The sequence below is a fragment of the Diadema setosum genome, chromosome 5, assembly GCF_964275005.1.
Source record: "Diadema setosum chromosome 5, eeDiaSeto1, whole genome shotgun sequence".
Taxonomy (NCBI): domain Eukaryota; kingdom Metazoa; phylum Echinodermata; class Echinoidea; order Diadematoida; family Diadematidae; genus Diadema; species Diadema setosum.
In genome coordinates, this window is record NC_092689.1 from 17,527,474 (window position 1) to 17,553,067 (window position 25,594).

At 38.1% G+C, this 25,594-nt stretch overlaps 1 pseudogene; it reads right to left on the minus strand.

The window, feature by feature from the left end:
* Positions 1 to 25,315, minus strand: part of LOC140229157 (uncharacterized) — a 150,718-nt pseudogene extending 125,403 nt beyond the window's left edge.
* Between the last annotated feature and the right edge of the window lie 279 nt (positions 25,316 to 25,594).

Below are 25,594 nucleotides of genomic sequence, written 5' to 3' on the forward strand. Positions count from 1 at the left end.
CTTAATTATTCTCTTCCCGTCAATGAATGACAACTCACTACGACTCATTCACACACCAACAAGACAAACGAATCCCAAAAACAAAACGAAGGAGAAAAAAGTTTTTGCAGGGAAACAACAATAAAAGCTTGAAATTGATTTGTGATTATTAGAATGTCACGTGATACCCCCCATGGCTGGTCACACTGCCCTCATTGGGTGCGGAAATGTCAGTCTGCGTGTCGACTCCAGACCAGCGGGGATACCGGCCATCTCCTGCTGATAGTCTTCCCGCAGTCACTCCATCAATTATGACATCTAATTCAGAACCATCATCATCAATTCAGCCATATCCGACACCAATCAAACACGTCACCATGATGAGAACGCTCATTCAGACCCGCCGCAATTTATCAAAATTCCTCTTTCTGTTTTTTTTTTTCTTTTTGTTTTGTGTCGTAAATCCCCCTAAGTTACATGAGATATCATCCCATCTCACTTTTGCTATCATCTTTTCTTTTTTTTTGTATTTCTGTTTTTATTGGAAACTATAACATTTGCCATGAAACAAAGTACATAACTATCAGACTTTCACTCTTGCTATCATCTTTGGATTCTCTGATATGACACACACCTTGAACCATTCAAAATCAAGATTATCTCAAAAGAAGACTCCAGATTATACCATAGCTTTGCTCAGATTATGTGCTCCCAATGGGAAACAAACACTGAAAATAGCATTACACCACCATAAATCACACAAGCATTATCAAACTGACTCTATGACACTTGCTGCTACAGCATTCATCTTTTGAAAGAACTCTGATCATCATTTGCACCTTAACAAAAATTTTGATACAGATATGATCACTTTTGACATATATTTATCTTATTTCAGAAGTCTCAAAAGAGACTGCAATGCATATGAGTAGTAATAGGTGAGCCGGCACACGATAGAGCAATATGTTCGCATTCGTTCCAGTGGCAAGAGTAACTCCTGCATGCTTCCAGTCTCTTTTTCTGGATTGATTTTAGTTTTGCAGATTTTGCACTTTCCTCAAAAAAAAAAAAAAAATGTTCTACTTACAGTCAACTTCAATACTTGAGTCTGATTTGACAAGTTTTTATCAAGCTTCAAGCTACATTCATCTTATTTGATATGATGAATTTCCTGAAAGACCAGCATAACCTGTCTACACATGCAACACACGGTGCAGATTGGCTTTATTTGCAGTCCACTACTGCTGAAATAGAATTGCCCATCAGCGAATGTGTGCACTGAAGTGTACAATATCATCCAGCTCCCGTCAAGACTCCTCGGCTGCGCATGTGCTGCACATACAGCTGCACAAATTTGTTTATTTTGGATTTCCGAATATATCAAAGGGTGTATTTATGCTCAATTTGCGAAGGCAGAATCAGCGTTTTGAAATGCTGATTCAAAACGCCGTTCACGGGAGTACTGTTTATGATCGCTTTCTTCGACCTTGGAAAGAGCATTTGCGATTACTTCACTGACCTCAGCAGAGGCAGGTCAAATTGGGGCGCACACTTTTTTGGAAGTTCTGGCCTGCGTGTGTGTATTGTTCATGTTCAGTAGCATATCTAATATAATTTTGATTGCTTTACTAATACACACGTACATGAACTGTAAACAATGATAGGAAATATGAGTATTTATTTCATCTACAAATTGTTGACAAAATCGGAATGTATGATATGTTGTGAGCTCTTCATGCATTAATATGGCTGTCACCATGTCCAGTAATGTATCAACAGGGAGTTCAAGGGATCAGCACCTGCAAATTGTGTTTCGCAGCATAGTAAATCGAAAGGTCAGCTGCCTGAATTTCAAGTGAACCGGAAAGGCGATGGAGATGACGTCATTTAAACACGTATGTGATGTGAGTAGCTTTTATGCTTCCCCGTCAAACGTGATTAGTCAGAAACGCCGATCGTAAACGCACTTTTTTGTTCTTTTTGAAACGATGTTTTTGAAACGGCGTTTATATCAAAATGAGCAAGGACGCAACCGCGTTTTGAACTAAATGCGTATCAAAATGCTGATTCTGGCCCAAAAAGGGGAAGCATAAACATGGCTAAAGTCAAGCCAGCTTCCCATTGCATGGTCCCCCCAGCTACCAGGTCTTTTTAGGTACAAATATCTCTTCCTGTAATTTCCTGGTGGCCCCTTTGAGTGCACACAAACATGGGCATGCAGTCCTGCTGCTGAATACATGACAAAAAAAAGACCAAAAAAAAAAAAAAATCACAACATTAATGTGAAGGAAGTAAAGTTCTATCAAAATTTTTGGCATTTACTGAACTCCCCCCCCCCCCCCAATTTTCCTATTTTTATGCTAAAATCCCTGAAATCTCCAAGGTTTCAGAGGAGGACCAGACAAGCAGGTGTCTAGCGATCAATGAAAGCTTACAATAGGATCCATAGAGGGGCGGTGGATCTGCGGAGGTCAAACATCTTTTGGTAGAGGAGCCCTTTAGGAGGCTGGTCCTCAAGGGGGAATGTCTATCCACCAGGAGATATTTGTTGTGAAACATTATTCAAGAGATTAAAATGGGCAGACAAAACATCAGCTCTGGGGATACAAATTATAGCCTGGCCAATATCACAGAGATTTCACTACCACAGAGTTTTACCCTTTCCTACCCACACCCCCCCCCCCCCCCAAATATGAGGATCTCCAGACATGTCAATCAACAAAAATGTGAAAAGTCACATATGATGGCTTTCTTGAAAATGTCAAGACCTGCAATATCAAGCAATATCCTATTTAAATCAGAACTTTCTTTCAAGGCATGTTTGTGGACAAACATGCTTGTAATGTTGCAGGTTTTGATATTGTATAAACATGACTACAAGTAGAGTTGATAATCAATAATATACTAATTATGGATGAGATTAATCAGCAAACAAATTTCCAAGAAAAGTGATCAGGTAATCTATAGTTAAAAGCAACTGGACATACTGTGTAATATAAGTATACAAGAATTCCCTAACTAATATAATTTGATCCACTTAAACCAGTGTATAATCAAATCCACAATATAATCCGCGTTCACATCAGTCCCCACGATGCGGGGAAAGTCCCACGCCGCGGGACTTTCTCCTCCAAAACCATAATGTGAACGCTCACTGGGACTTGTCCCCTCGTCCCCACGAAGCAAGTCGGGTACGGGGACAAGATTTGGAGGGGAGAATGACCTTGGGGCGCAATTGATAGCGTCCAGCTGTGGTCATCAAATGTGCGCGTGCGCTATGCCTGGATTCAAGTGGCAGAGCTCACTCCAAGCCCCAAAATGCCCCCACAGCTCGGGGACAGATGAGATACCAATGTGAACGGTCAGTCGTAAAAAAGATAAGATCTCTTGTGGCTGTCCCCGCGTCGCGGGGACCAATGTGAACGCGGGGATAGGAACACATTACTCCCTCCATACAAAAACACTGTGTAGGCCTATCTATTACCGGTATATAATTTCACCTTTTGAAGACCAGACCCGAGCAGGTGTCAATGGGAAATGCATGTAATGGCAAAATCAACTCCTGTTGTCCTAAACGGGTCAAGGACACACTTAACCAAAGGAATAAACTTGTATTTATATGCATTCCCTGTCGTAGGGAAAGTCCCCCGCAGAAGGAATTTCATCCTCCACAACGAAAGTGTGGATGCTCAAGGAGACTTCAATGAGACTGATCTCATAGTATCCCTGCAAATCTTGTCAAGTTCAGGCCCAATTCACCCAGCTGTACTTATCAAATGTATGTCCAAATTTGTAGTGTCAAATGGTCAACTACAATTGTGAAATATATTTTGTTGTTTTTAACTATACTGTGAATAAGATCTAGCCAGTTCTTTCGGAAGCAACTTTCTCGCCATCGAAACTTTGCTCATTGCTTGAACAAGATTCATGTGAGTACTGAAGACTAAATGAGGCTCATTATGTATCACACGGTGTTTGTGACATACCGCTGGATTTATCACACCCACACAAAAAGGCTGCACAGCTATTCCAAATAGGTTCCTTCATTTGTTGGCCAGCAGGTAAAGAAAGGCAACATGCAACTGACAGCAATACACAATAAATGCACCTTGGTGGATTTGCTTATTGACTAAAATCAAAACATATCAGGGATATGTAAGTCACTCAGGCTTATCCTCTGAGCTATTGCCAACATTCTTGAGGCTTGTAGGAAATACCCTAACCTTGAGACCGTTGAACACACACACAAAAATCTAAATACCTGCACCTATTTACGTCAATTTTGTTTTGATCCCAATTGTATCTAACAGGATAGTTTCCATTGTATGGAAGCCTCACTGTCTCCTTCAGTCTACTGGTAAATAAGGGGCCGGACAGCATGGGCGAGAAATGGGCACTTCCTGGAGGGAGTTTCGTTGGTTAAGGATGCACTTCCTCAATTCTCCCAAATGCTGCGCACTTCCTTTCAGTTTGCTCACTAATCGTACGGATGGTTCTAGGTCCCAAACACCCCCACCATTCTGACAATGGGAAGATGTACCTATCAGTGTTATGCAATCCTTATCGGTAGAAGGCTTCCTCCTATATCGCCCATATGAGGTGACTGACACTACAGCCGTGAGGGTGGTGTTGCATTTCTTCGATAGTCTAGCCTGCGGTTACTGCGCTAGCTGGCACGCTATTTATGGAATATGATAACTGGTTGGCACATATAGGAAGTTCAGCAGCCATATTTCAAAACAGTAATATCCTTAATGACTAAAGATTTTTTTTTTTTAAATCACAGAGTAAGGAGGAGTTATTTGACGACAGTCATGACGCATGAATGAAAGAAAACAATAATTAGTATAATGTCTGTTCTCGTTGCTCAGTTTGGCATTCATGAGGAGAAGGATCACTGAGCATGGTGTACTGCCTGCATCAGAGTAAGAATCTCATGTTAATCCGTTGAGGACGAGTCCAAAGTATTCTCGGGCAAGCTTCTAAGGGAAATGCGTATGGTAGCAAAATCAAACCATCCTCAACTGGTTAATGTCAACTCAGGTGAATGTCATGTTCTTGAAAAAATCATGCATAAGAAGCATAACCAGATGGAATTTGGCAAATAAATCACCTCCATTCAAAGTAAGAGGCAAAAACTCAGTTAAATATTCAATCTCTTCAAGCTTAAGAACACCAATTCAAATGAAGGTATCTAATGGGGCATGGATGAACTGTATAAACCAATTTGCCAATACTCTTCTTTCCCCATGCTGACTTCACACTTTCAGCTCACAAGAAAAAGAGCGAGAGGGGGAAAAAAACCGAAGGCTGGAGGTAAGTTTTCGGCAATTCAGATTCGCAGAGGGTAGATTTTAAGAAGTTGTATTTACCCTTCCCCAGTTCATTATCCCTGCCAAGAAAGGAGTCGAGTGGGCCTACTACTGTCCCCCTTGAATTGGGTGGTAAAATGGGCATTGTGTTGGGGTGCAAAGAGGCCATTGTACCACTGTGGAAGCTGGAGAATATTGCCTATTTCCAAGTGTTGCCACTGGCTGAATAGGGGGTCTATAGGAGCTAGAAAAAAAAAAGAGATTGACTGAGAATGGTCTATATGCAGGGGATTTAGACCTCTTGTTCAACATCATGACAGCTTTATTGGTTGATGAGTACAGCCAACTGTGAACAGCAGTTAACTTTTAGAAAGATATCAGTGGGATTCGCAGATTAATGGTCAAATCTCTAGACTGGACGGATGGACTCCTTGTGGTCAATGCCTCTATGCTGCTCAAGAAAAAAAAAAGCAAGAAAGTTAAGTGAAATGAACACACAGAGTTTCTATATGAAAGCAGTACAATGGGACTGTCAAGTCATCTCACCGAATATGTGAGCACACCCTCATCAACCGCCTTCTTTTCATTTCCTGAAGGACTTTCACAACTTTCAAACTGTGAAGGAAATGGCAGTTTCAGCCAGCAACCACAATACCAACCACAAAGGCAAATGCATCATAAAAAAAAAAAAATTACCAAAGTACATAGAATTGTCTCATGCTGAATGTCAGACTATTGTTTACGACTGGTGATGATCAGTCCAACATGAAGATATCACTGCAGTGATGGATATCAACCTGACAGAAATACCACTACAGCAATTCAAAAGTAAATAAATAATAAATATATATATATATATATATATACAATTGATACAAATAACAACCTGAATAACACATGCTTCTCTGAAATTCTAATAACATTTTTAACACTTTTACCAGTTAATGTCATATTGTCAGAAGATGATAACCATTTGTATCACAAGACACAGAAATGACGATTTCTGTCTTTTTTTTTAAATTTCTTCGATACGATTTTAATAACCTTTACTTCTCATTATGATTGAGATTTATTACTTGCCAAAGGCTAGATTGGTGGTATAATTCATATGGAGATAATATTTCAGGGAAAATTTGGGAGGGGGAGCAAAATGAGATCTGTTTTTGGAAATGCCAATTGTCTCAGCATATTTCTCGATAATTGATGATTTGCTCAGCACATTCTTTGTCTTCTTTTAGCTCTACACACCTCAAAAACACAGATGTTCCAAAAGTCACTTGAAACAGATAGGCATGCCCCACGCATTTCCTGTGCCATACAGGATCATATCTCGGGATTTCCATAAATGCCCAAACAGTTACCAACCCATCAAATGTTGGATGAAATGCCATATGTTCTGGTTTCGTTTCCACCGCAGGCTTCGCTATTTTGTTTGCATCAGCGGAGTGACATTCTGCACGTGTTTGGAGAGCTCAGATGACAAGCATTGAGTTCAAAATCAGCACGCAAGCTCTGTGAGGCCCCAATACACCCATCACCCACCCGAATGATATGCCTGTTACTCCCACTTAGGCAGAATGTTAGATCTTTATATGGCATTGTGATGATCAAACATTTCCCTTTTGAAATAAAGATATCATTTATGAAACTGATTAATATTGTGACATGGGTAATATGACTAGGTTTACTCACACATACATTTTCATCACATTGTCATTTCTTTTTATTACATACCTTCTAAATGCTTCATTCTTTTTTGTTGTAACAAAAAAAAAGCTATTGAAATTATTCTTTCTTCAGAGCCCACAATGATGATTGCATACAATAACCTATCATTAACTTACAAGATTGAAAAAATGACAAATACCAAAAATGGGATTTGAACTTCATTTTTTTAAAGATAGAATACTGGAAATACCCATCTTTGAGAAATCATGATTTCTCAAAGATTGTTTTTTAGTAGGTTCCTCATATTTACACATCATTATATTACATGCCCTTATACATTTGTGAAATTATGTCTAAAATTGAATGTTGTGTTATACATACTTACTCCGAAATCAAATGGAATATGAAACCTGAATATGGAATGTGGAATATGGAATATGGAACTTGAATAAAAAAAAAAATTTAAAAAGAGAGATCTTAGAATATCAATCTACTACAAATGGATTTGAAAACTCTGTTGATATTTAAGTCTATATGTCTAAACCATTCATGGTATGATTGATATGTGGAAATTCAATCTATTTTTCATCAACATCCTTTGAAATCTACTACATGTCATCATACTGTAGTCTCAGATATGACCACCAGCAACAGTAAATAATTACAAACTCCTTCTAACGATTAACAATGTATTAATTTTATTGCTGTGCGAAATTTTATAGCTACCACATTTTGAAGAAACAAAAACAAAAGCAAATAACTAATCAAAATACATAACTTGCTCCTTTGGCAGGACCAAAACAACAGCAACAACAACAACAACAAAGATTCTGCATCAGAACAGAATGTGAATGATCTCAAGACATTTCCACCGATTCCTTGAGGAAGTGCTAGGCCTTGAAAAGAGATCAGCAGTCGTCTCTTTTCCAAAAACTCTCGCCGCTTTCCGCTGGACATTGCCTCAGAGAATTTTGTTGATGATTCCCAATGACTTTACAGGCTGGCCTTCGCACTGATGAGACGTTGTCCAAGTTCATCCTGAACCATCATGTGTACAATGCATGGTAGTGACCTATTCAATGGTAATATGTGATGTCATCATCACCATCATCATCCCTGCTTTCCTAATGTGACTCACTTGCAAAAAAAAAACAAATAAAATAGAATTAAAAAAAATAAAAATCAGCCAGTACAGTTTGTCCTCGATTATCCGGCCTCCTTTTATCCGGAAATCTCTATTATCCGGACGCGTTCACACAGTGAAGGACTTTTTTTTTTCATCCAAAAATTGAGAAAAAACAGTGACTTTAACATCTTTTCATTGATCTATTTCACTAATTTCATAAGATGTGCAGGATAGGTTTCTCAATATCTAATGAGGTAAAACATGTATGATTTTCACATAAAGATATACTTCATTTTTGTGAAGAAGGGACTACAATTTTGCGCAGGCTAGCATAGATTACACCACCGTTGCGGATACGCTACCTGCCTAGCTGCCAGTGCACTGGGACGGCAGCTTGGACGGCAGCTCTATACATTAACATTGTGTCTCCCATATCCTGCCAATTCGCTTATCCGGATGAGCGCCGGTCCTGACATGGCCGGATAATCCAGGTCGAACTGTAGTTCCAAATAACTTAAGCATAGTAAATTCAACACATAGGCCTATAATTCCCCTACACATATTTAATGTTTTGATCACAAACCAATTAGACAATTAAAGTTTGGTTTAATAGCAGGGGGGAAAAAAGGTTTCACTTCAGGAAAACATTTACAAGAGAGCAAAAAAGAATATATTAATATGCCTTTTGAGTCAGCAGGATTCTCTTGTATGCCTTCTAAATATCTACCAAAGTCTATTTAAAGATAGCATTATGGTATTGGTTTCAACTTTTGGTTGTGTCTACTTTTGCCGTAACATCTTTTATTCCATTTCTGTTGGAATGCTTGAGGAATTATTTTAGTTGCCTGTAGATTACAATGTTTAAGTCATACCATTAATGTTCAGTGTTTGACTATGATCTTATGTTGTGGAATGAGTCATCATTTGTGCCAATACTAAGTCAAGTTCTAGCTGTTCATCGTGCAATTCAAACAACTCCATGCTGTGTGTTTTATTGGAGAGAGTTTCAAGTAACCAACTTGTCTCCTACACAGCTACAAACAAGACATACACATGGATAAAGGTATTTGCATTCGATGAACACACATGAGACAAACTTTGAGAGTAAAAAAAAAATAATCAGATTGTTTCAGGTCAATGTGTCACATAGTAACCCTATTCTGGAAGAGAGTCACTTCTGCATAATCATAGGACCTGTATGTCACAAATTTTCTGTCTGCAGTCCCATGCAGCAACTGCCACCTGACATCCTGTATCCCGTGTTTAGAGAGATACTCAAATAAAGGCAATCAAGGATCAAGTTTTGCATATAATGCACCTTTGAAATAACCTGATTTTGATGGACTACTTTGCGCATCCTCTCACGTTCACACTGACCTAATGATGCTTTGCACCAACACAAGGAAGTTGTTATGGTAAATACAATGCTTGCTAGGGTGGAAGAAATTACACCTGCGGACTACAAGCATGAAGCGAATGCTACATCAAGTTTTGTTTGTGTTCACTTCTGAATGAGAATTTGGTCAAGGAATCTGATATCAAAGCTACCACTTGATGTTTCAAGAAAACTTGTCTTTTAGACAGAACATGGTGTACATTGAACTGACTGATACACGTTTTGGTTAAATCAGACAAATAAGAACAGTTAATTTTTCTGAAAGTCAAATGATATTCCTCATTAGTGCACAAAAAATCCATATTCATTTCCCTTGATACCTTTTTATCGGTTGAAAGAATAACATCATCATCTCTAGAATTGAATATCAAAGATTCAGGGTTGTGTTTTATTTCAGTGTGCAAAATTGATGTACACTATTGAACACAATTAGTAATATTGGGACAATATGAATTTAATCCTAATTGCAAATCCTTTGAAAAAAAAAATAAATGAGAACAACTGATAATCAGGAAAACACAGGGGAAATTTTGTTTCCCATAGCAAACATGGACACCATGTTCTTATCTGATGAACCATAGGCATTTAATTCAAGTACCGTAATACATAAAATCTACTCCAAAAGACAGGCACCTCAGCCATTCAAAGACAGCTACAGTAGTGAATATTACCATACATGACAAACAAATTTTGCCGAAGTTTTGCATTTTTTGTGTACCATCCGGAGGAAGTTACCACTCAAAGTGCTAATTGATTGCTCAAAGAAGGTCACCATTCGCCATGGCAACGAAACAACAGTCAAAAACATTGCATTACATGGCAAAGAAAGGGCTATATATTCTAAGTTCAAATCCTGATCCAGACAAAGAAAAAGCTAGGTAAAGCCTTTATGTGCTTAGTCTAAATGGTGACCTTTGACCTTGAATAGAATGCTGCAATGTGCCAACCCCAAGATTCATCACGCTATGATTCGATGCAGTTGTTTCCGTTCAAGAACCCCCGTGATGCCTTCCAAAATAAGGGTGACTACCCGAGTAATACCATCATACTGTCACATCAGTTGGCAAAGTACAAAAAACATTGTGGAAACACATGTCCTGGACTACCAAGCAAGGGAGCCTTGGGTAGACTGGGAAAATGACATTAACATTGTGATTACCTGGGTGCAGTAGGGGAAACCACATCTCACTATAACATGAAAAAAGAAAGAAATTCCCTCACATTAACCATGTCAATACCACTGGGTCCACACTCAAGAGGTATCAATAGCATTTCAAAGTTAATTGCCCAAAAAGAGTTAACTTTCACTCCGCCCCTTCCAGTCCCAAGATCCTGGTAAGTCAAGGTTAATCAATCCTTGTAAGCTAAAATCAGTGAGCTAATTTTCACCATTCTAGCTGATGCATGTGGATAAATGACAGTGGGTGCATTTATTCCCAAATTTTCTGAGATGCATATAATCACCATCCTCAATATGTTTCAGGCATTGTCCAGTGACAGAGAAATGCAGCCATGTTTTCATTCATGGTTAGAAATGCTGATATAAAATGCCAATAAAAGGGTGATTTGAAGTGCATTTGTGCCATAAATGCCTTCCTGCAAAATAGATAAATGCAAAGCTGTTTTGAAACATGTTTACATTGTGCGCCTTCAGTTGATTTCTACTTCCCGGGTCGAACTGCAAACAGCAGCTGTACAGTGACAACTTCCAAATTCGAAACATGGTTCAAACTTTCGAGTTATATAAAAGGCAGCCTATGTCTTGTACAGCAGAGCTGTAAACTCAGTCTGGTCTATGTTCCCTTCTTGTTGTAGTAGACTTGAAATCATAATATCTCCCTCTCAAACATTCATCCTATGGAAAGGATAATGGCATTGACAATTATGAAGAATGATAAAAATCTAAAGTGTGAAAGACCTTAGAAATTACTTGCAAACTTCATAAACGAACCATGGTAGATATCCACTTAAACAACATATATATATATCTTTAAATTTCTTTTTGTCCCTTTCTCCTCATTCTGGCAAGTGGCATGGAAAAAAAAAAATCTTGTTCCCTTGCCAGCTGCCATCAGATTAATGTTTTTCCTCTTGAAAATTTGCCAAATGCCCTCCTTTGGTTAAAAAAACCATGGACCAAAAAAGTGAGCTGCTTGGAAGAGGATTGTCACCATATATTTCTCCTTGGAGTACCAGCCATCTGGAATCTGATTCCTCAGACCTCTCAATCTTATCCATCATGCCTTCCATGTCATAAAATGGGATGGTGAGTTGACCTAAACCTAAATGAGGATATGTTCTCGTTCTTTCTTTAATTGCACATGTGCCATTTTTTATTCAAAAGATACATTCATTTTCCTCAAGTCTGAAACATCTCTTGGTTCTCCAGAGCCTGGAAAAGTCAGGGGGTTGGGCTCGGCTCATCACTTCACAACCCAAGTTCATATCAGGTGAGTATTGACATGTCTGATGTAATTGTGATATAACCTTTAATCAGTGGACGGTAGCATCTCTGCGTGAGAGGTCTTCTGGAGGACTTCATCATGCATTGCCTAGCAACCAAAGTTTGAGGAGCAACAAGTGGCCATGAACCCCATATCCCCAGGACCCCCTGCTGCCACGGTAGCCTCAGAATGGAAAAACACAGCCATATGCTTCGAGAAATGTCTGCAAGAACATTCCTCTCATTTGTGAGATATTCTGTCGCTGGATGAGTGCAAAGAGCACTACTCAATGGACCTTCCCCTAACATCTTACTGTCCACAGAGAAGAGACACTGTAGAATCTTTCTCAAAGAAGCTTTAAAGGGACTGTACAGTACTGGTCGAGGTGGGGATTCATGTTTTGAACATTCCTAAGTGAGATAATGAAAAGCCTCTTATGAAATATGAAAGAACATGTAATTTTAAGCATAATGTCTTTTCTGACATCTTGAGTAGAATTGCGGGGAGAAATTACTTTTTTCTTCTGTTGTAAAAGGAGATGCTGCACTGATCATGGAGCTATGACAGCGACAAGTTTCACTTCCTATGGTCCTCTTGCAACTTGATGTCCCCCCTCCATCCATCTCCAATACCAAAATTCTTCACATCAACACCTCCAAAACCACATTTAAAAAAATATGGTTTAGAAGAATTTGTATTTGATGAGGAAAAACTATACATTTTAACAGCTTGTAACATCTTGATCATTACTGTGACCAGCACTGCCCCGACCTGGACTCTGACTACTTTCACCCTGTGACTCCAGCTCATAAAACTTTCCCAAGCGCAAACAAGGCAATTTGCTGTGACAGAACAGCCAGGCACAAATATTGATAGTCTATGCAAACAGGGTTAATCACTCCAGTAAATAAATCCTCTTTGTCAGAAGGGGTTGTTTCATCAAAGTGATAAGCGCGGTCTGTCTCAACTCTAATCCATCCATTCCAGTCTGTCGGCAGACTGACAAAAATAATGAGTGGGTGGCGCTATGTATGTTTGTAATCACTGGGTGACAACCTAAGTGAAAGCCTGCTACATGATTGAAGCTCAATACATCTCAGTATCACCATCCATCACAAGTTGACTGTAAAACCAGAAGCATTCGCTGAAACTTTTGCAAATTGGAGCCAACAACCTTTATCACATCATGAAATTGTGCCACTGGCATTCAATGAATTGTGTGTGTGTATATATATGTATATATATATATATATATATATATATATATATATATATATATATATATACATATATATATATATATATATATATATATATACATATATATATATATATATATATATATATATATATATATATATATATATATATATAAAACATACTTTCGTATGCATTTAACTTTCATGAATCTTGGCTCCTTGCAAAATTCGCATAAGTTTCATGCACATGAAAATTTTGAGTTTCACAAGTACTGCTTTCTTCACCTGCATACAGTGTACATTATAGACCAGTGGGCGATGAAGTGCAGTGGAAATATAAATTAAGAGTGGAAAATAAATGCAAGTCGACATCATCAGCTCTCGGCTAATATCACCTTGACAGCAAAGATAATAAAGTGTGGGTCTTGCCACTGAGCAGCATGAAGGAATTATTTGATGTTCTATGGGAGAGCTCAGAAGAATGAACCACTGTTGAACTCCCATTGAATTACCTCCTTTAATATGATACACCCTAATAACTGTTTACCCACAGCTATAATATCCTTGAATAAACGGCATATTGTTTGTAAACAACTCGGATCATAACCATGATACAAGACCCACTGCAAATAGTTCAGACTTGTCCTTTTGACCTTACCTCATGCGTGCACCTGAAATGTTGTCAGGTCGGAGTTCCCTGCCTGCAGGGTAATGCTCACAGGTGATACTCTCTTCTCAAGCATCGTAACATAACCCAACTATGCCCCCTCCCTCCATTCCCCAAGTTTACACCATCTATGCCTCTAGTGAGTACAATAGCACATTGCATGCCTGAGCAGATAACATAAACATTACACAGAGGTAATTGCACATGGTGAATCGCAGTTCACAGTCAGAATTGTTTTCTAGTGGTTGCTTGGAGGAAACTCCATCCTCGTTTTTTCTCTTTTTTTTTTCTTTTGCCTCATTCCTTTTCCTTTTCCCCCTATGTGATTATGATGGAGTAGATAGAGCACATCAAGATGCTCGAACGATATCTCTCTTTCCAGGCTCATCGTTTCCTATTCCTTGATTCCTCCTCATACATCATGATCATGAGGAAATAGTGATCCTTGATGCCACATGAAATGTGATCCCCTGGGCCTGATCTCCACACTCAGGGCTACATGAACCATGGTTGGCAATAAAAAAAACCTTTTCCACCTCCCTGCAATGAACCCAGCACATTCACTAAGTGTATTCATGTCGATAAATGTACAATGTACTTTCGCCACTAAGTTCTGCAGCGTTTTACAAACATGTCGAAAATTGGATTAGGGACATTTTGAGGATTTCTCTCAAGTGGCAAACCCAAGAAATTATGGGAAAGTCATCATCATTTTCATATCAAATATGGTAAAATTCTGTAGAATGCATGAGACTGAGACTGTCTTTGTGTACTTGATATGCCATACTTCTAAAGTTGTGTAGGAAACAGTGAGGCCTACTTATCTCAGTATTGCAGACAAGCAGATTACAAAAGGTTGTTCATCTCTTGTTACTTGTTTCCCAAAACATGTAGGCCTACAGTATGTGAACTGCAGAAAGGGTAGTAGTTGCTGAATTACAGATCAAAAACATGATATTGATAATAATTAGTGCACCAACTACATTACTGGTGAAGTGGTGGCTTGATAACATCACTACAACTAATGTGCACTGTGTCCTTATAATTGACTTCACTATTCAATCAAAACAGAATGCAGTATTTAAATTCTTCTTTAACTTTCTTTGTTTTGGTCCAATTATTACTGAAACCTCTACCATTTTGCGTGACCTCATTCTGCTAGTTTCTGTTCCTCTAACAATCTATTTTCATTTTTTCTTACTCTCATGTAATCTGAATGTTCCATGAATGTTCCATGCAGTAAAAAAAAAAAAAAAAAAAAAACAGTACAAGGCCTCATTACTAGAAAAAAGAAACCTGAATCTCACATGGCATAAGAAGAACATTACATATCCATCTTTATACTGGCGTATTTTTCTTTAAACTGTTCGAACTTGCCATGTACTTTGTTGGCAGATTTTGAAATGAAAATGAAATTGCTCCTCAGGGAAAATATGGGAGATTGATGATACAGAAACTTGTGAAGTAAGTATCTGTTCAAGTAGGAAAACATACAACACGGTCACAGATATCATTCACTGCTCAACATCAATACCCGCCTACAAAAACGAAGTATGGCGCAAGTACTTTTTGTCCACCGAGCCGGTAGACTTCATGTCGTCGTGAGCGATCAAGACAGCGAACTGCTGGTCTGCTTTGCGGTTTTTCCACAGAATTCAACACCCTTGAGATTTTCTCACGGGATATCCTCGAGGGACTGGGTGAATGAATGAAGCTTCACCAGAAGTCTGGAAAATTCCCTTGAAAGTTTTCTCCCACATACAGAACCCCAGAGAGAACATGCGCACAGCTTGGAGGCAATTAACTGTCACCTAACATCATTTTCATCCCAGTTGACAACCAAGGAAGAAGAGAGAAAAAATGGGCATTCTAGGGTTGGTATTTTTGTCCACTTTCTTTCATAAATTCAAGTGTGCAAAGCTCAGAGCATGCCACAGCTGCGTGCACACTATTTCAGACATCGGCAAAACTTCTATTGCAAGCGGCCTGTCTGTACATTAATTCCTTCTCACTATTTTCAATCTAAATGTTTTGACAGCGATTTGACTTTTATTGAAGGCAGCCATTGGGGGTCACAATATTGTATAAACCTTTCCTCATTTCCTACCAAGTACAATAACACAATTGTTCACACTCAATGGAAACGGCACAAAACTTTGGCATAATAGGCAAAGTGAATACAAAATTCAAAAACTTTCTATTGATACATAAAGATCGCTGAAAGCATTTGTATACTTCTTGAATCCAGTAGAAATGAAGAAAAAAAAATGAGTATAAATGTACAGGAAGAACACAAGGTACCTGCATGCCCTATGCCTGTTACTTAATATGTCCCTGAGAAATAAGATACTACTTTTTCAGGGTATTTTCAAAATTTCAGAGATATTTCATATCAGCAATATATCATTGACTGCATATGCCCAGTTAAATTCTGATTAAATGAGAGATGAAAAAGAGAAAGATTAATCTGTCTGTCACTCTGTGATTGAGTCCCACGGATTCCTTTTCATTTCATGGTAGAAAAAAAAAGATACAAATGAACACATTATAATCACATAAACATCACTCATGGAATGTTTGTCATGCAATATACACATTTCAATGACAAGCTGAATACATACAAAGGAAAATAACTCTGATCGGGGTTATCTTCACTTCTGTGCTAATAACACTCCTAGGAGTCCCACTGAAACTCTTGCATGGCCAGTTCTTCAAGAAAAAAAATACTAATACAACGCTATACAAATAATGCAACACAGTACTCTAAGTATATTCACTGCCTGAAACATGATTCCATGCTTAACATAACAATCATTTTTACTGAAAGTAAAAGCAATGTAAATAAAAGAATCTCCAGTTTACTTTCCCCAGTTTCCTCAGGCATTTCTGTTTTGAGAAGCAAAGTAAGTTGACCCTTCTGAGAACGTCAGCCATTTCATCAAAAATTTTTGGTAGGAAGTACAATCGGGAGTGGAGGTGTCTGGGGAAAAATTTTGCTGCATAATTTGATGGGTCTCTGAGGGGCCCTTTAGAAATGAGAGTGTAGAAAGCAGGTGTAAGTTTATCCCCCTTTCCCTCACAAGCTGTCCCCTCTTTGGTGCAGTGTACTTGACAGTGCTTGCTAGTCTTCATCCCATACTTTTGTAGTTAACACATAATTGCAGAAGCTAAACATTTATGTATGCCCAATCATATTTTTGGACTTTGCAAAATCATAATCACCAATATTACTGTGAATTGACCACTATGTTTATTTTCATTTCGAGGTACTGTAAGTTTTGTATGTTCATGTGAATGCTTCACCTAAAATGTGATTTGCAGTTTTGGTGCCTGTATGTTCTTTTTTTATATTATATGCTGTTTTTGATATTGAAATATACGAAAATAACTTAAGATTGAAATTGGAAAGTTAGTCATAGTGGTAGTGGTTAGCTGTATCTAAAATGAGTCAGAGAAGTTTATGCAGATAAAACTGGCACTATGAAGTAAAGATGATTTCCCTATAAACTTCGTAATGACACAATTTTCCCAGGAATCAGCATCTCTTCAAAGATTCCCACAAAGTTTTGCATTACAGGGCTGCTAGCATGAGAAATCTCTCAAACATACAGAAATTACTTGCAAGCTATGAAAAAAAAAACACCCAACAACAAATCATATCTGAAAAGAAAATAACAACCAGCGAACAGGATATGTGATAAAATCACCTTGAATACCAACATTCACAGGGGAAAGTGTACTATATGTTCTTCAGATTACGTTATGCTGGTTCCCTTCAACATATTTTGATGATGTCAAAAAGATCTAAAGCCTAAATCTTACATTGCCACAGTGACTAATCTGATAAAAATTAATCAAACGACAAAAAATCCTTTTTTTTTTTTGTAAATGTAAACAAACTGCAACAGAAATCACTTTACACAATCGAAAATGACCACCTTGTTCTAACCATATACTATCTTGTGATTGATGAAAATGGAGTCGAGTTTGTGATTGTCTTAAATCTTGTGCGCTGTAGTTGTGCCACTGAAATATATAGACAAAGAAACATACAAATACTACGGATGGGATCACAGCACCTCACGGTAGATTGTGAGGTTAATATCACCATTTGTTCCATCACACTCATTGTATTTTTCTTTCTCCCTTGTGCATGAACTTATCCTTCCTTCAAGCAACTGTACAAATGTAATATACTGAAAGTTTCTCTTTTGTACAAGTTTTTTTTTCTTTTTTTTCTAATGCATACACATGTAATGCAATACAATGAACTCACCTAAAAAAACACCTGTTTATCAATCTGTGATACAAGAAGTTCTACAGGAAGTATATAACTGATAGTGGTATGAAGGGCACGGAGGTCTGCAGTGATAGTGGTACTCAGAAAGAGAATTATCACTGATAACAAAACGCAGGTCAAGTGCACAAATACAAATGTATCCTCTACATGGAGTTCTGCTCATTGAATACTTGTGGAGTCATTCCAAAGGGTCAATCTTATCAACTGTGTGTCATTCTCTCTGCCTTTCTATTTCATCAAGTAGCTTTTTAGTGCTATGTTTCCATTTTCCGACGGTTATCAACCAGAAAAGAATTTATCTTTTATTTCTTATGGGGGGGGGGGGGTCTCTTCATAGTTGTAAATGAGGGAATGTAATTCAAGCAAGCACACAAGCAAACATTGTGTCTTTCCTGTACTGCAGACATTTGAATTTGCATTCAAATTGCATCTGATTGAATGCAGAAATAAAAGCAAATAAAAGCAAATAAAAGCAAATAAAAGCAAACAAACAAACAAACAAACATGAGTCTGTTTGTTTGTTTTTTCAATTGAAGTGAATCTCCCAAGAACTGAATTCGAATTGACTGTCATCATACAAAAGCAAACTAAACAACAGAACAACAAGAGTTCCACTCAAATTGGACAGGACACCATAAAGTTAGATACAGGTAGGCCTACATAAATGGAATCACAAAATTGAGCATGTTTTCACGAAACAGTGACTTTGGTAACAAAGTCATTTCATTTCATTTCATTTCATTTCATTTCATTTCATTTCATTTCATTTCACTTCACTTCATTTCATTTCATTTCATTTCATTTCATTTCATTTCATTTCATTTCACTTCATTTCATTTCATTTCATTTCATAAGTTTTCCACAAATTACATTTGCAAGATATGTCTACATATCAAACAATAGCTAAAATGTGAAAATCCTGTATATAGGCCTATAGAGATTGAACTCTGCACAAAACTTACATAATACACTTAAATTAGTCTGGAGGATGCCATATCTATATTTCAAAATTAAGATAAAGATGATGGGGGGGGGGGGGAGGTGTCTAAAGAAAAGTAGACTCTTGCAGCAGGAAGTCCCCAGTTAAAGACACACACACACAGAGACATACACATGGACACACATGCATTGGTGTGCACATCAAAAATAGTTTTTCTTTGCTGAGTCAGAAATGTCACTGTGGGAAAGACAGTGTCAAGACTTCATGTCACAGTGAAGCATATTTCAGATTGATGGATTGCTCCACCACTCAGGCATGGTATTTCATGCTGTCACAGTTGTCCCATTCCGTGCAATACAGACATATGCCACTTCCTGAGAGTCAGTCTGAGTTCAAGACTATCAATGCATGCACGGTGTGTTACACGCCACACTTGTGAAGGCACAGAGCTGCCTTGAAAAGAGACTATCTACCCCAGTCAATCACAGACAGCACTAACGGGGGAGCAGAAATATCTAAAGCCTTTAGTCTTTCCTTCTAAAACTATGGTGTACATTTATAGTAAATTTGACAGCATCCCAGTCCAGGTATGTAAAGAATAAAATATCACAGAGTCTGGAAGCAAGACTTCTTTCTGAGTAGAGGAATATCATATTGAGGTGTGGCGACTTGAATTGTGAACCCTGGGAATACTGGATTTTAAGAAAGGAGTTGATGGTTGAGGGCTTGAACTGGGAAAGAGAGGTGTGAGCGGTTCACAAGGGTGCGGCACAATGCCCCCAACCAGGGCCACGCCCTCTTTAACTCGCAGGTAATCAGAAGATAACTTAATGTCATTGAAACTTTCCTTGCAAGCCTACAGTTTGTAGGCCCTTCTCAGAAGTAGAGACATGTAGCATCACATCAGTTGTGATAGGTCCTATGCGTTCAACTAAAATTGTTTTGCAGACCAGTGCTAAAAATTTCATAATAGTACATCTGTTTCAAAACTTTGCAACTTGATCAGCAATGGCTGACTATGCAAATAGCATCGATCTATTCACACAGAGTATCATAATGTCTTCGATATTCACAAATTTATATTTGTTTCCCTCCTCCAATCATGAAGAAACAAGCAAAGAAAAAAAAATACATCAAATGGTGCTGACTAGTCTGGAAATCACACACACACACACACACACACAAAATGTTACATCATATGTCCCTGAAATTGACTGGAAACAGAAATAGAAAAGGAATGAATGAATCAAGTTAATGAAATTGAATTATGACAATCATAATGACATAACTTTTGAATCTCTATACATAGTGATTTCAATAAATAAATAAAATAAATTATGAATGACAAACATAACAAAACTAGTAATTTTAACTACACGTATAACCTCATACAACAGGTAATATCTTGAGCAATCTTTTGAGGCACTTTGAGATCTCCAGTTTCAAAACACTGCTCCTTCACCACAGTCCTGTTTATCTCTGATGTCATTACCCACCAGAGTAAGCATATAACCATGTCCATTCACAATTGTAGCTAGTCGGAGCTAAACCCTGTTCAAATCTGTTACAATGAGCCTTCATCAGCTGTGTCAACTGTGTTTGAAACATCAGGAGGGGCTGTGTTTGTCCTCGGACAATGGAGAATGTTTAGGCACCCCAGGCATGCTGTCACACATGTACCCTTCCTACGCAAACAGATAGCAAACTGTCTATACCAGAGGCTCTGCTGGACAAAGCATGAATGTAATCCATTCTCACATCCCCCACCCATCACCTCCTGACTTGTTAAGTGGGCAGTTTTGGCGTGGGAGATAGATAGGCCTACATGGATACATTACCATCTACACCATACTCAAACTGCCAAAGTCAAAGTCTAATATATTTACTTCCTTTTCTCTGCTGTCTATATCTATTTTTTTTCCCTTGGGGGGGGGGGGGGGGTGGGGGATGTACTTCAGAGAATCATATCAACATCTAATGTTTAAAAATATGGAAATAATCTGTATCTATATTTTAAGAAAAGTATGCTCAAGAGATCATCAAAAAAAATGTATAGAATTTATTTTTTCAAATGCATCCCATTAGTCTACATATTCAAATAATACAGCAATGTATCATAGTTAGCGACTTTTTGTTTTGTTTTGTTTAGGGCCTGCTTGATTCTTTTTCTCTCATTCTCTCTCTCTTCTCTCTGGAGGTATAATGTATGTAAAAACAAAAGTGTAACCTCAGCATTGACCTTCTCTGACCTTTGACACTGGATCAAAGGCACACTTTTAAAAAACCTTTCGAGTATCAAACACATATTAAAGGTTAATGTTGACCAGCTGTACTGCCATCCATCATCATATAGAGTTTCAACAAGGGCTTCAATATTGAAAGATGAGGCCCATCTAAGATTTCACAGCATTTTATCTATTTTCATTTACATGTTATGTAACGTGTACATAATCCGCATGCCACATAATCCTATTATTTGGACAGTTTTCAAAGAAAATGAAATCATGAATCATACCAATTCACAGTTTTCTCCTAGGATATTCAATCAAATCGAGATTTACTGAAGCAATAGACTGGAACATAAGCACTTCTTGTGGAAAACATAATAGGCTCAGAGGATGTTAACTCTCATGTCATTAGAGGCTTTTCTCAGAAGTTACATCAAATCATACCCCCAGGGATGGTGACCTTTCAAACTTTACAGACCAAAACAGACTGGTAGAACATCACAGTCTGATCTGCCCTCGGTTACAGTATACTGCACTTCACACGGGGGCAGATCAGAAAACCCACAGTCAGATTAGCTGCTTTGTACGTAATCTAATTCTAATTAGCTTGTTAGAAGACCCAGACCAGCCAGACAGGGGCAAAGCCACCGACAGTTCTGCTGCCGAGGCCGGCCGGGAACGCCCGGGCTGATTAGGGGCTAATAACGTGCCCGCCATATTTGCAATTCCAACCTTCGCAACGAAAAAGAAACAGTCTCTGAGACCCCTGGAACACCATTCACCATCGGCCTTCTCTGGAGGACTGTTTTTCGACAACTTTTGCTTGCTTCTTCGTCTCTTTTCGATTAACCTCAACTTCCACATAGGCTTAAAGTAATTTTTGTGCTGATTATTTCTCAATCCATGTTCAGCGTTGAACTTCATTCGTGGGGTGTGATTAACTTGTATGACATTACCAGCAACAGTACTGGTAGTTCAGAAACAAGGCATGATGAAATTTTGGAAAACCTTTAAGAGCAGCAGCACTCTGTGTTGTATCAATATCTGCTGATAATAAGCAATTTCCTTTGAAAAATACCACTGTGATTACAATTTTTGGCACTGATTTTTTTTTTTTTTTTTGGTTTTGAATGACTTGTTCAACATGGTATAAATGCAATTAATCGCAAAGTCATGTTGTTACACTTTCACAATGGGATTGGTAGACTGCAACAATGACATATCTGTTCTTCTCTTTTAAGTGATTGTTGCGCTTTAACACAATAATGAATTTTAATGGAAGTTTATAAGGCAAGACAAAACTACATTGTCAATTAATACCTGTACCCGATGTGTACTTTCTGTAACTGACATGTAAAATATATGTTTAACTTGAAAGTTGAAAGTTAATTCTTTTAACAGCAAACAATGGCATATCAACCTCCAGGCATTATTTGAGCAAATCAACTGTTTGGGGGTTGTTGTTAGGTGTGTTTTTTTTTCTGAACTCTAGGACTCTATACACCTGGATCAGGTCCCTCACATTCATCACAAAGACATTAAAAAAAAAGACATCGCAAGCAGACACTTAGAAAAAAAATACTTGACAAACAACAGATTGCATCAAGGTGGTACAATAAAAATCAATGACATGACTGACACTGTCCTTTCATTGTAAATAAATGTACTTAGTGACTAGAGACGCAGACTCCACAGCACACGAACCTTCAAAGGTGCTATGAATGAAGTCTGCAGGACTATCCATGTAACATATTAAATGCACCATGCACACTCTCTCTCTCTCACACACACATACAGACATACTACATTATCATGTGTGTATATAAACATACATTAAACATGCAAATATGTACATACAATATTTATGAGGTCCTTCTGATAACATTTCAATTGATTTACAGAGTTGATACTTAGTTGAAACATTAAAATCTCTTTTGTTCAGATTTTTAAGGGAGGTAAATCTGTTTGCTTGATTTTTTTTTTTTCTCTTTTTTTTTTTGGGGGGGGGAGAGGGGGCAAAAACAATTATGGTAATATGATATCTGAGCAAAGAAGAATTCATGAGGTGGAGCTATGCTGTTCAACTCTGTGTGGCCACATGACAATTTTTGTGCTAGGAATATGGGAAAGAGTGTTTCTTCAGTGAATATTGCATGCAATATCATCATGAGCAAAGAGGTTTAAGGAGGAAAAAAAAAACTCACCTGGTGGGCAATTACACAGCGATTGTGTCTCTCGCTTCTTGATGCCTTCATGGATTCTCTGTGAGCTGTCTTCCGGAAAGTTCTAGAGACAAACAAACAAGACATGGCTATCTCACAGGAATTTTTCTGCAATCAATGACTCCTGCTCGGCAAGAATCATACTTTCATGGGCTCTCATGGAACTCATGAATTCAGTGCCTCCTTCTGAGTGATCAGGAAATGATTGCATTGTTTTTCAATAGGACTACAGAATCAGGTATGATATAGTACTTGATGAAGATGAGGATTGGGCTTTTAAAAAACTTTTTGTGAGATACAAATGAATGGCTGAGACATCCAAAAACAAAGTAAAACAAGCAAAGCACTCTTAATAAAAGGTGGGTCCCATTTTTACTATGATTGCTCCATTTTGGATATCTCAGTTATTTCAAAACCAATTTTCATCAAATACTAATTGAATCCCTCTTGGCATTACATGCTCTTTCATATTTCATAACAGGTTTCTCATTATGTCACACACACACACAAAAAAAAATGTTAGAAACCTGATGAAGTTAGGTCTCAACCAAAACTATCATTCCCCTTTACATGCTTGATAAATTTTTCATCCAATGCAAACTGAATAATTTATTTAGAGCATATTTTTCATGGTCATAAATGTTTTACATCACACCATTTTATAGATACTTTTCATCCTTGAAACCATGGACAGCCAATCTAACACACAAGGCTTTCTACTATTCTAGACTATTGCTTCTATGCAAAATGACCTGCTATTCAGATCTGTAGGAAATACATATAAAACCACAACAAATTGTCAAAGAAGGAGGGAGCTAATGAGATGAACAACAAACTCCATGAGAAATAAAATTGTAAAAGTTTACTCACTCTGAGCTTTGTGATAGACTATAAATAGGCCTATAGTGTTACTTTGAAGACATTTTCCATCACTGTGAATTCTATGACACTAGTGGTACAGATAATATTTATTGTATGTCTCACGAAGAAAATCATAAGTAAGAACTGCAGTGTCCTGACAGTGATGGAGTGACAGCAGTTTAATATACAGCAGTAAATTTACAGCAGAATTTCCCCATCTGTGGGCAGCTAGGGGGAAAGAAATCATGTGCTCCCTGACATGGTACAGTGATACTGAGTTAATAGTGATAGAGCCAACATTACTTCTTCTTTTTTTTAAAGAGTGACAAATACATTTTGATGAGAAAAACAAGCTAAATATTATCATTTGGTGAGTGGTCTCAAAACTGAATCATGCTCTGAACGGACTGACCTAGAAAATGCAGCTATTGAGGCCACATAAAGATGAATGGACCAAACGACCTACAAAAAGGAAAGTGACGGGTCACATTTTCAGGAGTTATCTCCAATTTGTTTCTTGTTCCAAAGGGAAAAAATGTATAAAGGTCACCATTCTTCCTCGAAGAGAATGGTAATTATCATACTGATACTTACGTTGGTGTCGGAGACCTTTTTATGAGCAGCCATTTCCAAAGCAATAAAATCTCGCCTGAGTTCGGACACTTTGCGATTTGTGTGGACCAGATTTACGGCCATAGCCAGGCACAAGACGGTGAGCGCGATCCCCCAAAGGAACGAAAACACGGTTCCACACGAGAAGCAGGGGCTCCGTCTCTCGCTGGCAACATTTTTCAGCGCAGTTTCGCATGTATTTCCATTATCCAGACTCTTATTAACGTCCTTTGGTCCACCGGTAGCCATGACCCTGTCCATATGTTCCATTGTGTCTTCCCTAGATGTGAATTATGACATCTGTTCGAGTTTACTCAGAAGGAAGGAGCATGTAGTTACGCAAAACACCCAAATTGTCAAGCTACTTCAGCACGCAGTACTTCCACTCACGCCTGTGCGATTGAGTTACTCGTTTCGAATAGATGCATGCATGTTATGCTGGACTGAGCGGAACAAAACTATAGCTGGCAAGCAGGTGTACAGCCCAGATCCGCTAAAACTTTCGCACGTGGGAAGCAGCCAATCGGCGAAGTCATGCATATTCATTTCAGTGGCTCCGCCTACTCTTCAAAAAGAATTCGCTATTTTCGTCGTCTGTTATCCACTCTTTCCATAGTCTCGTGTTTTAACTTCTCTACAA